This window comes from Dermacentor variabilis, chromosome 4, assembly GCF_050947875.1.
Source record: "Dermacentor variabilis isolate Ectoservices chromosome 4, ASM5094787v1, whole genome shotgun sequence".
NCBI classification, from domain to species: Eukaryota; Metazoa; Arthropoda; class Arachnida; order Ixodida; family Ixodidae; genus Dermacentor; species Dermacentor variabilis.
Genome location: NC_134571.1, coordinates 34,672,315 through 34,684,427, shown reverse-complemented (window position 1 = coordinate 34,684,427; position 12,113 = coordinate 34,672,315). Strand labels below are relative to the sequence as shown.

The 12,113-nt window shown below is 47.5% G+C and overlaps 1 protein-coding gene across 1 annotated transcript in view; it reads right to left on the bottom strand.

Annotated features, from left to right (window-relative positions):
- The window catches only part of LOC142578929 (uncharacterized), a 35,510-nt gene extending 24,617 nt beyond the window's left edge, over nucleotides 1-10,893 (bottom strand). The window contains exon 1 of the mRNA XM_075688635.1: nucleotides 10,499-10,893. The gene's annotated coding sequence lies outside the window, so the exon portion shown is untranslated. The remainder of the gene's footprint in view (nucleotides 1-10,498) is intronic.
- Between the last annotated feature and the right edge of the window lie 1,220 nt (nucleotides 10,894-12,113).

Below are 12,113 nucleotides of genomic sequence, written 5' to 3'. Positions count from 1 at the left end.
ATTATTATTATTATTATTATTATTATTATTATTATTATTATTATTATTATTATTATTATTATTATTATTATTATTATTATTGGTGGTGGTGGTAGCAGTAGTAGTAGTAGTAATAGTAGTAGTAGTAGTACGATCCGTTTAACGATGACACAAACTCACCGTGCTGGGATCGGCCACGAACCTGGCGGTATGATGATAACAAAAAAAAACATATGTTAACAAAATTACGAAAGAAACTGATCATAAATCAAATCAAATAGTGTCTAACGGAATAGTCAGCTCCGCATAAACAAGAACAAATCCTTTTCGATAAACACCACGTTATCTTCGTCTGCTTGTCTTGTGCCACATGTGCACAGATGCCACCACGCTCGCACTCTGCGCGGCGCAGAGAACCCTGCACAAATAGCCAATGGGTTCGAATTGCACCATTGTGCCTCTTTTTTTTTTATCGCTTCACTGTCATTGCCGCTCTTTCAGGTGCAAAAACAAAATGCTTGTCGTTTTCTATATTGCGAGGTTTACGCTTCATGCTTTCTAAGTTCTCTTCAACCAATCGATGCGTGATGTGCCGACTAGTCCTTGTGCAGTTCTCGCATAGAAGGTCACATTCCATTCAATAAATATAATCTAATAAAATGGTGATACCTCAGTATAAGCGCGACAGATCAGCAATATTACCGCGTATACGGCTCCCAACTGCCTTTTACCGCAGGGTTGTGAGTTGATCCTCAATGGTATAGTGTTGAGCAAGTTCTTTTTCTCTTTGCCATCTGCTATAAGGGTGAAGCTAAGCATAACAAAGACGACCCAATTATTAATAACGGCTTCATATGACGATTTCATGAGGATATGTTAAGCACTATCGCCTTAGGCACTCGCTTCTCTATGAAGAAGCGTGTCTCTCCGTTGTTGCGTGAGCCCGCTTTCCTTGCTGCGAAAACTCATAGCCTGCCAACTTCTCACTTCACTTTATCATTTCCTGTTTCTAGCCACTCCAGTGCCGCGCTCCCCACATTGCCCGCATACCGAAAGTGGCAACCGCATTTGGCTGATGCCATTCCTCGATCAGGTTACGTGCCTCTCGATCTTTTATCGCAGCTCTCTCGTCTTGATTCCCTTGTTTTCTCCCGCTGTCTACATTTTACTCATGTCTGAACGACTGGTTCTCGGCGCAAAAGCTGTCGGCAGCCTCAAAAACATTGAAGAACCTCAAAAGGGCGGCCTACCAGCTCGATACAGGCGTCGCGAGATTGTCTCGTCTCGACAAACAACGGACACTCCTCGTCTTTCCGCTACACAGACGCGCTATACACGGACATCTACGGTATACGCCCATTGAGGACTTGGGTGAAAACATGCGGACACGTGTCGTACAGAGCAAGGCTTATACTCTCGGAATGCTGTTTTTCACCCTTGACTCGCCATTATCGTCCTGTGTTCGCACTTTCTCCAACTCCGGGGCCCTGACGAAAGCAACAAAATTATACCGCGCCTGTCTATAGCTTCTACCGCATGATTGAAGGAATGCGGCTGCGCGTTTGCTTCGGCGTCGTCCAATATCAGCTTGAAGCCGATAGCAATGCCAGCCGTGTGCTCAGAAACCTTCCGTAAGTTTCATACGAAACACTCGGCACATCGGCTCCTCTGCGACCAGCGTTGGCTAGATCCCGTTGACTGCTGGGGGTGTATTCGGTAAGAGTCCATCTAGTGGACTGTCCATTTCGGTCGCTGCTGATTGGCTAGGGCCGCTCCTCTCCTCCTCTATCGTACAGCTGCATCCAATCAGCAGCGGCCGAAATGGACAGTTCACTACACTGTAAAATAATTTACACCCTTAAGTGTTGAAAAGGGTGTAAATGTGTATATAAATCACATCCTTAGGGTGTCAGTTATATAAATCACACCCTAAGGGTGCGAGTTATAGACACATTTACACCCTCTTTCAATTTATGAGTGCAAATTATTTTAGAGTGTAGGTGGACTCTCATAGAATACCCCCCTGGTGTAGATCGGGAAAGGTGACGCGTGTCCTCACCGTCAGCTTTGATATTCGGCTTAATCAACGTCAGTACAGCGACACATCGGCGCCAGACCTTTGAGTCAAGGCAACGACAAGCGAAAGAGTTTGACGTTCTCAAACTGCTGCCTGCTCGCGCCAACGTACTTGCGTTTGAATAAGAAACAGCGTGGGGATGCTACTATAGAGCACCGGCTTTCCGTCGCACAGCACAAGGCATATCGTGCGGAGAGTCGTAGTGCATTCATCATTAGGAGCTGTTTTGTTATCCCTGTCGTTCTACCTACTGCGTCACCTATCTTCCCCACTCGCCTCATTCTCCCAACAAGGTAAAGGCACAGGCCGGACCACTACAGCTTTCCTGTATACACTAAAGCCACTCGCTCACGTTACCCAGTTTTTCACCGCGTGATCACAGAGGGGCACCAAATTTTCCTTATTCAGCTTGTCGCGGCACACTTAATGGTCTCGCTTTCCGCGTGCATTCCTATTTTCAACGCAAGTCAAATGTAGCCCACAGCCTGGGAAGCACGCTGCTTCCACCCTCTCCATTTGGACCCCACCTAAGACCCAACGCTACCCTGTTTCCATTCTCGGTTTCTCACGTTGGTTCCGCCTTCGCACACCTATCAAGAACGTAAGATATATCGACGAGCCTCACTGTCTGCTATCTGTCCATACGTTCGTAAACCTCTCTGGTTGTCATGCCATATCGCAGTGAGTTAACCTTCGTGAACTGCCGAGTTCTATTACATGGCCGTATATTTTGACATCAGCGACTTGAATGTCACATTGTTACGAGACGTGATAGCATTCAGTAGAGCGCATATATAGCACTCAGTGAAGGCTGAGGCTGATCTTGAGAGGATCTTGCAATGTCTCACAGATACAGTGTGCGATAAAATTCGATGCTGGCCGGATAAAATTCGCAGAACCTCAATTGAGCAGACGACATTCAGGCCGAAGGCAAACCACGCAACGCTCTCATCTCAGAACATTATTTAGATCCTGATGTTTTACGTGTTAAAACCACAATCTTATTATGAGGCACGGCGTAGAAGAAGAGACGGGATTAATTTTGACCGCCTGGCGTTCTTTAACGTGCACCTAAATGAAACTACGCGAGAGTTCTTGGATTTCGTCCCCACCGAAACACCGCAGCTGCCGCCTGGATCAAGTCCGCGACCTACAGAGCTAACGTTCCCGGCCGTATGATCAAGTTGGGCGTTCCTTATGATAGCTCTTGCACAGGTGCCGTGTAAAGGTGTAGACTTCCTTCGACGTAGAAGAAAGTCCTGCTGTTTTAATATCGTCGTGCAAGCAGGTAATACTGTTGCTGAAGCGTGAGCTCCAAACAAGCTAGACAAATGGGCAGAATAATATAAGCTTGACCAATACTCAGCAGTTCAAGCCACACAGGCATCACGACAGCAACACCACTTTACGGTTTAGCGTAGATCTCGGCAAAGAAACAGATGAACACGGCCATGCTACTGTTCAGCGGATGATATCCTTTCCAGAGCGAAGCTTTGCAATCCTCTTGATATTTCGCTCTTCGCCGGTCATTATTTTCTCTCATATCGTGGTTTGAGGTAGTTGACGGAGCATTTCTTTTTTTATGCTACGGGTGGCACCGCGGTATACGACCGCAATAGCACTGTCTGCGCAGTTTACGAGCACATATTGCCGGTCATCGGCGAGAGCTTGGCGGCAATGGGCCGCACTCCTCGGCGAGGACTTGCGGAAGCGAACCAGCGCTCATGATCGGGTCTTTTGCAAGTGCGCGGCCAAACAGCGACTGCAGCCCTGTGTTGGGTCAGACGGAGTCGGTCCTCAGTGCTTAAGCGAGACAAAATACCTTCCGTACGCGGAATCAAGCGAGACAGAGGTTCACAGGCAGATGGAGACGGAGTCATCTATAGTGGTGGAAGAATTACGTGATATTAGGCTTGAGCCAAGATGTCCACGAAGGGAAGTGTGCTCCTGAGCACGGGGTTCTCACATACATATCGTACAATTTATCGCACCTGGTGCGCACCAGGCCCGTTCTAATTCTTCGAACACTGCAGAGCCGTTAGCGCTTCTATTTCGACCAGTGCTCTAGGGGAAAAAAATATTTAGAGGGCGAGTCTGGTTGAGATTCCGCGTGAAATGCTCATAGATGAAAAGAACCTCTATTCGAAGCTCCGAGCCCACAGTGACAAAACTTGTAGGTTGCCATCCGTAATAGGAGGCGTTCTTTTAGGTAGCCCCGGTCTGCAATGCGCGAGGTGACATCACGACTTCTTGGGTGATTTCGGCTTCCCGCGGGCCAGTGGTGAATCTCTTCAGTTCGTTAAATGACTCAGGTTGAAGCCCGTCACGAGCTGTTGTTGTTGTTCTTCCGGGAATTATCTCTACAGAAAGTTAAAAAAAAAAGCCTTTGACCAATATGTACATATGTTTTGCATTGTAACGCTTCATCGCTATTGTCTCCCTCTGTTCATGCTTAATACTTTTTTTTTCGACTTACCTTCTACATAAGAGAAGTACAGGAAGTCGTATAGACGGATTGATGGGGTGTCGCGTCCCAGCAAAACAAAGGGGCTAATGTAATTGATCTGTAAGGTTTGACGCCACAAACAAACACCGGGGCTATGAAAGACGCCGTAATTTGGTGAATCCTGATAATCCAACCCCGAACCTCGTGCTTCTCAGCAATACATCTAGTCACTGCGTCACAGATGTGGTAACAGCGAACCAGCTAGGGCGCAAAGGTGACATGTCACGCTCCTGCGTTTCGCTCTCAAGAGAGAGAGAGAGAGATGAGGAAAGGCAGGGAGGTTAACCAGATATGTCTCCAGTTTGCTACCCTACTCTGGGGATGGAAGATAGGGGATAGAAAGAGGACAGAGAGAAAAGCGTTAAAAAAAACACGCACACACAGAGACATACACAAAAGGCGTTCCAGTTAGAGACGTTCACAAAGGCCGGTAGAACGCAAAAAGCGCATAGCGCTTGCACGGCCTTCTTCTGTGACGTTAGGTTTTTTCGATGGCGTAGAATTCTTTTTCCCGATAGTGGTAGGTCGTTCAGCTGGTCAAGTTCGTGGTAAAGGCATTCCCTCTGTGGACTGTACTGCGAGCAGGCGCACAAAATATGGCCAATCGATTCTTCATGGCTGCATTGGCCACAGGTTGTGGTGTCAGTCATCCCTATGCGGAACGCATAGGCTTTGGTAAAGGCAACGCCCAACCATAGTCGATACAAAAGCGCGGCGTGTCCACGGCGAAGCTTTGATGGGGCTCGAAGACTTAATGTGGGATCCAGGGAATACAGTCCAGAATTTCTTAAATGTGGCTAATTCCATTACGACGTGGTGCACTGCCGAGCAAGCAGGCGGAGCTTGCGTGCTGCGTCAGTTCTAGAAAGTGGAATTGGTACGTGGTGGTTCTCAGTATGGGCTGAAGGGGCAGCTTGATCGGTCCGTTCATTGCCGATAATCCCGCAGTGACTTGGAAGTCATTGGAAATTTTTTTATGGCCTGCATCACTTATATGGTGTAACGTCTCTGTAATTTGAAATATTAACTGTTCGTGCGCAAGAAATACACGCTCTCTCCAAGTTAGAGCAAATGACTGCAGCAAGTGCTCCAGACCAAAAAACCGCCTGCAACTTTTAAAGCCTACGCCCCTATCATCAGTCTTGTCGGATTAGGCGCGAGGTCACAGCGCTCACGTTGCAAGTATCCGAAGAAAACACCGCGTTCTCGTAATTAACGTGATTACGCGTCATCGCGGTTGCAAACACGTATTCTGACGTCATAGTTTAGGCAAGCTGTAGCGATCATCAGGTAGTGTCTGCCTCTGCTCTCTCTTCATAGGAAGGGTTAAAGATTAATCACGTTTAGTACGTGTGCTATGAAGACGCGCCAAGCGTGGGTAGCCACATAGTTCAGAACATTGCCGAGTTTTGGTCTGGTATGAATCATTAGCTGTATGGAGCGGCGGAGATATAGTGTGGGCTTTATCGAATTTTACAAACAATAAGAAATGAAACGACGAAAGAAGGAATCAGTGAAACAAAACATCTGCTGTGTGTGACTGTCGATAAACGTAGATTTCAAATTACCGAGCAACGATCCATTTTCAGTCATTTCATAAATAAACGATTCCACTCTAACAATCTAGCTACAGTTCACAGCTGTGAGAGCGCCGATAAGCAGGTTCAGGTGTTCTCAAAACAACTTAGTTCATTCACCCATGATTTCTAGTATTAAATGTTGTGAACCCAATATGTTACTGAGATAAATCAATTGTAGTTCCTATAGGCAAGCGTATTTTTTGGTGATTTTCAGCAGCGGAACATGAACACCTTGTATTTGCTCCAAGCGCGCTCTCCCGCTCCACTGCCGGGTGCCATCTAGAACGCCGTGAGCACTGCAGCACGCACATTTTTTTGTTCTAGAAGTTCTATTCAGGAATTCGTCATCATCTCTATCTGTCACGAGATTCCACCTCCTTTAGCTCAGCATTTCAAGTGCACGATAGCCCTCCACGTCATGCAATTTGTTATTTCGCGACGCTCGAATGCCACAGGCGATAGTCTGTTATAGATGATTTCGAATGTTGTAGACGGTTTCCTGCTGCCCCAGCAAAGTTCTCGGGCGCGATCGGAGATCGTTGTTCATACCCGCCGTGGTTGCTCAGTGGCTATGGTGTTGGGCTGCTGAGCACGAGGTCGCGGGATCCAATGCCGGCCATGGCGGCCCCATTTCGATGGGGGCGAAATGCGAAAACACCCGTGTACTTAGATTTAGGTGCACGTAAACGAACTCCAGGTGGTCGAAATTTCCGGAGTCCTCCACTACGGCGTGCCTCATAATCAGAAAGTGGTTTTGGCACGTAAAACTTCATAATTTCATTTAATTAAGGTCGTTATTCAAAACGCGCGTTCAGTTGCGCCTCACGCGACTGGCCTATAGGCCGCTCCGACGTCGTCAGCCGCGCGGCGCAGCCACGTTTTCGGTGACGTAAAAATGATGGCACTCTCCTGTCAATCATTCTGAAACCGAGCACGTCGTCTGCTAAAAGCAGAACGCGACCAGAAGTGTTCTGTTCGCATGGCACGTGTAGTGGATTGGATTGAATCCAAACGGCGGCTGCGGCTACAAAATGGCACGTTCGGATCCAATCCATAGCCTTATTCGAGAATATGGCGCTTGCAACGGGAGCTTCGGTTAGTGTGTCCACGTTGATCGAGGAGGAAGCTAGGCGGTTGGAGGTGCGAAATGCGTTTGAAAAGATGGCAGAAAGTGAATTCCGGCGTCGCTTTCGCTTCCCAAAACGAACAGGGCGTTGATCGGCGCCTTCTGACGCGCAGAGATCAGGGGCCTAGTCAGAAATTGCGGTGCAACGACACGACGCTGTCGTTGCCCTTTGAAAAGCGCACCACTGCTCACGTCGTTTTTTTTTTTTTTCTTTGCGCTCTGCGTGACACCACCTAAGGACCATGCCGAAAAACTAATAGTGAGAAATTGTAGAAGCCATACGTATTACTATTTACTATATCAAAACGTGTTTACGCGTGAAAAAAAAATATATTTTGTTTCATATAAATATTTTATCCGTTAAAAGGCGAGAAACATTTCGTTTTGCAGTATAGTGTACCCAAGCAGACGACCAACAAGGCACGTCAAATCAGGACAGTTCAACGCTTGCCTATTGGCGGCTCTCACCCTCCCGTTCTCAAAAATATTGAGGACCGCCCACTTTGTGACATTGCAGTGACTGAACGCGTTCTGTCCCTAACAAAGATCTCCGATCGCGCCGTTTTGGCAGTCTACTTAGCTTTCGTGTTAAAGTTACTGTTCACACCGCTTTGCACGGGCAACTGTCTGACTGAATAAACAGAGACGATCATAGAGACAATGTCGTCTGAGCTGGGACGATCCTGGAGGCAGTGTAATCAAACGTGGCGACTTTGTGAGACGATCTTGAAGGCAGTGCAGCGTCATAGAACTCGCATTCCTCATAACATTAAGCAATGGAAAACTAACCAATACGGGTCCCTAGAAGCACTTCTCAGAAGATCTACCGGCAAGCTCTCGCTTGACTTTGACAATCAACCTTGAATGGTTTCTGCCTAATATTTAATGCGATTAACCTTTGCAGGATCTTTGATTCACTTGCTGTTATATATATATATATATATATATATATATATATATATATATATATATATATATATATATATATATATATATATATATATATATATATATACGCAGGAAAGAGACGACGAACTTTTTGGGAGACTTCTTTTACTTAACGTTTTCGGCTGGTGGACCAGCCTTCGTCAGAGTAAGAGTACTCAGAGTACTCTGAGTACTCTGAGTACTCTGAGTACTCTGACGAAGGCTGGTCCACCAGCCGAAAACGTTAAGTAAAAGAAGTCTCCCAAAAAGTTCGTCGTCTCTTTCCTGCGTATTTTACGTCGGGTCCTGCGTGCTGAACTTTGAAGAAAACCCCTATATATATATATATATATATATATATATATATATATATATATATATATATATATATATATATATATATATATATATATATATATATATATATATATATATATATGTCTCCAACATTTTCAATGAAAAAGAAAAGCTCTAGAATTTCCCCAGTGATGGGCGTAATCGAACTGGCGTCATACATATTCAGGCACGCACCTCACACACACACTTTCCGGCAGCACCGCTAGGGGGCGCAGCGTGGCCAAAGGAAAGCGCGAGTGAGGAGCCTAGCTGCAGTAAATGCCTCATATGTGACGCGTTTCGGTGGTGGCAATACGGTATGTCGTTACAATGCTTCAATGCTAATCGCACTATCGTCGTCAGTTATCCATGAGATGGTTTCTGCCAGCATTGTTTTTCCCACCTGGATTTCAATACAGGAGACATGCCTTTTAAGAAGCCCGATTGTTATTTTGAGTGCATGTAAGTACCCTGAATTACAAGCGTGGTTTACGGGAAAGTTATTTTTACAAGTTTGTGATTCGCTGGAAAGCGATATGACTGGTGGAAATCAGTCACTCTATATTGGCAACTGGCCTGACAGGCAATTCGTCTATTGCATGACCAAGCCCCTGGTGAACGCGGCAGGCTAAAGTTGATTTCAGCGCCACACACCTAAGTAATTTAATCATGCAATATAACTGCAGTGATATTAAGTAATGAGACCGCGGAGCGCATAGCACACTTATTCACTTAGGTTGCACAGTAATGCTGTTCTACGAGCATTGAATGAGGGTGACACAATTCTACCAATCAAAAGTATAGGAGCAGCCATCATCTATTCAAGCACTATTCCTCAGGCACTCCGAATATTTTTTCGTCCGCACTGTTTTGCTTAGGCCCTGCTGGCTCGTCCCTTTAGATTCGGTGGCTAATCTCTGGTGTTTGCCACGCGTGAGAGCATCATTGCGATATCGTTCAACCGCGCGTGTCAATGCCCCGCCCCTGCCGTCTCACTTGTTCGCGCGACAGACGGGTGTTTCACGCCGCGATACCTTGTTTGGCTGCACGAAGCAACAACTATCTTCTAGTAACAACTATGTGATCGCTACTTGAAGTTTGCTGTATCAGCTCACGAGAGGTATTGATAGCTCTGTACATCGATTGCGAGTGGTATTTCTGTTTGCTTTACTTTCAGGTAACAAGGACAATTATCGGAGATAAGCACGATGTTAAATGGGTTTCATCACATTTCGTCAGCTTTTGTTCCGGCTGTCTGGACTCGAAACAATGACAGGCAGATAGATACCTTTCCTTTCTTCACAGTATATTTCTTGCTGTCCATATCCCTGTTTGCAGAGATATAAGGCTTCCTATAATTGGCACATTAGTCTTCTTAATAACAAAGTATTCACACATTTATTCAGATATGGAAACGTTGGATGTAACACAATCATCCGGCCGCTTGAAACTTTTGAATGCTGGCAGAAAGGCAGCAATTTCCTTTAGAGGAGAAAACGGCAATGAGAAATCAAATGGCCACATAATAAAGCATTAAGAAAAGTTAACATTTAGTCCGCAGAGTCCGCATTACTTGCAGTGTATGGCCACCACGCGCCATGTACAGAATGTCTACGACACATGCACTACTTTGCGCTCGCATAAAGCTGTATCGCCGAATGCCTTTGAATATTCTACACTGTAATTGGGTTCTCTAAACCGGTGGTATTTCAAGCTGCACATAGATGCCATTGAAGAGAGCCTGTGAGCTCGGTGCGTTTTCGAAGCTGGCTTTGTCGAGTTACAGAGATATCAACGCGACGCTGAATAAGTTTTCTCTGTTTCTCTCGACTAAGCGTGCCATGCCCGAAAAAAAAAATAAGCAGGGCCTTGTTTTCTAAAGCCCACAGTTCGATACGGCCTCTATTGGGGTACGCTCTGTGCAAACAGCGCCGAGAACCATGTAACACAAGTTTGCGCCGACTCACCTTGGTATGTAGTGGCCGAATCAGGAGCAGATTTTTTTTCGAGCCGAGGTCGGAGAGCGCCGGCGGCGATAATGCGGGTTGACGGGTCGCACAGGCTTGTTCCTACGTAGGAGAGCTGGCCGGCAGGGACTGGTGGCACGCGGTTTCCAGATCAGCGAGAGAAGGCGGGCGGTGATGCCGCTGAAGCGGTGGTTCGAGCACGTGCGATAAAAGCGAAAGTCACACTTGTACTGGCGGCGCCGCGGGCTCGCGAAACTTGTCCGCTTTTCTCTCCGCCTCTTCTTGGCGGTCGCTTCCGCACGTGCGAGGAACAAGGTCTTGCCGCCGATACCGAATCGGGACCGAAGAAAAAAGCGTGTTAAGGGCAGTGCCTCCAAAACAATGTGTGCGCGCTGTTTGCGACCGGCGCGGTCTTTATGTGCCCACCGGCGGCGCAGGCGCGTCGCCCGCCGCGCTACTCGATTGGTCCAGCGCGAGTAATCCCCTCGCACCCGAGCCAAACTGATGCCCTCCTCCCCGAACGCGCACACCGGCGAACGCACCTATGAGGAGGAGGAGGAGAGGAGAAAGAGGAGAGGCGTGAGTGGCAGCTGGCGGGGGCTCAACAGGTGCAAGCCCGATGAGCACAAGAATGGGGAAAGGGCAGGCGGGCCACGAGTGTGCTCGTGGTGGGGGGAAACCCAACGGCAAAACGACGCGCCGCTCTTTTTGCCGCCGACTCTCGCTGAGAGCGCTATTTTCGGGGGGCGGGGCTCGTCGGCATGCGCGCGTCGTGTGACGTCGTGCCGAACTTGGCGCGTACGAGCGAAGCGCGGAGACGCTGGCAGACGCGGTTGTTTCTTCTGCGACGCGACGCTCACTTCAGCGGTAGCCGCTCATGCGTGCGGTGTCGTAATTGAGAATCTGAGTGATAAGGTGGCGAATGCGGAACAAAAGCGGAGACTGTGGTAACGTTCAAAACGTCGACTGGATCGGCCAAGGTGAAATGTAGCTTCCATGGAAGAAGCGCCTGCGCTCCTTTTATTCCGCTACTTCCACCGGTGTTCCAAGTTCAGCGCGTTGGCACGTGGTCACATTCGAAAGTGGTAGTGGGCGAACATCCCTTTTAGAGAATCGATGGTCGTGCTATGCCTCCGCTATGGTCAGGGGAAACGATAGTATAGTAGCTTGGCTAGGGGAGTGAAAGTGTGGGGAAGTGGTTGCTTTGTCCACAGCTAATCTGCGTGGCCTAACTTTATTCGTTGTGGCATTCATCTCGGAAACTGGCGGGAGAGAGGCAATGGGAACAAAAGAGCAACAGCGCCTGCTCCTTCACTCCCCCTTTTCGAATTCCTCAATGTGGCACAATATGCGCGAAATCTTCAAGTGCTTGACATAGAACTTTATTTTCTTTTTTTAGCATTCATGAAAAATGAAGACTTGAAAGCGACAAACTGCCATCCGCCTGAGAGTAGCCTGAAGACAAAAAGAAAAGCCGAGGTGCTTCTGAGAAAGAAAGCCTTAGCAGATAAAGGAAAATTCGTCTCGGTCGATCCAGTGGTTACCTTCTCGAGTCAGTCGCTCTGCCATCTCAGGTAAGGAGGAGGTTGGTAGATCGCAGAGCGCGGCCACATTG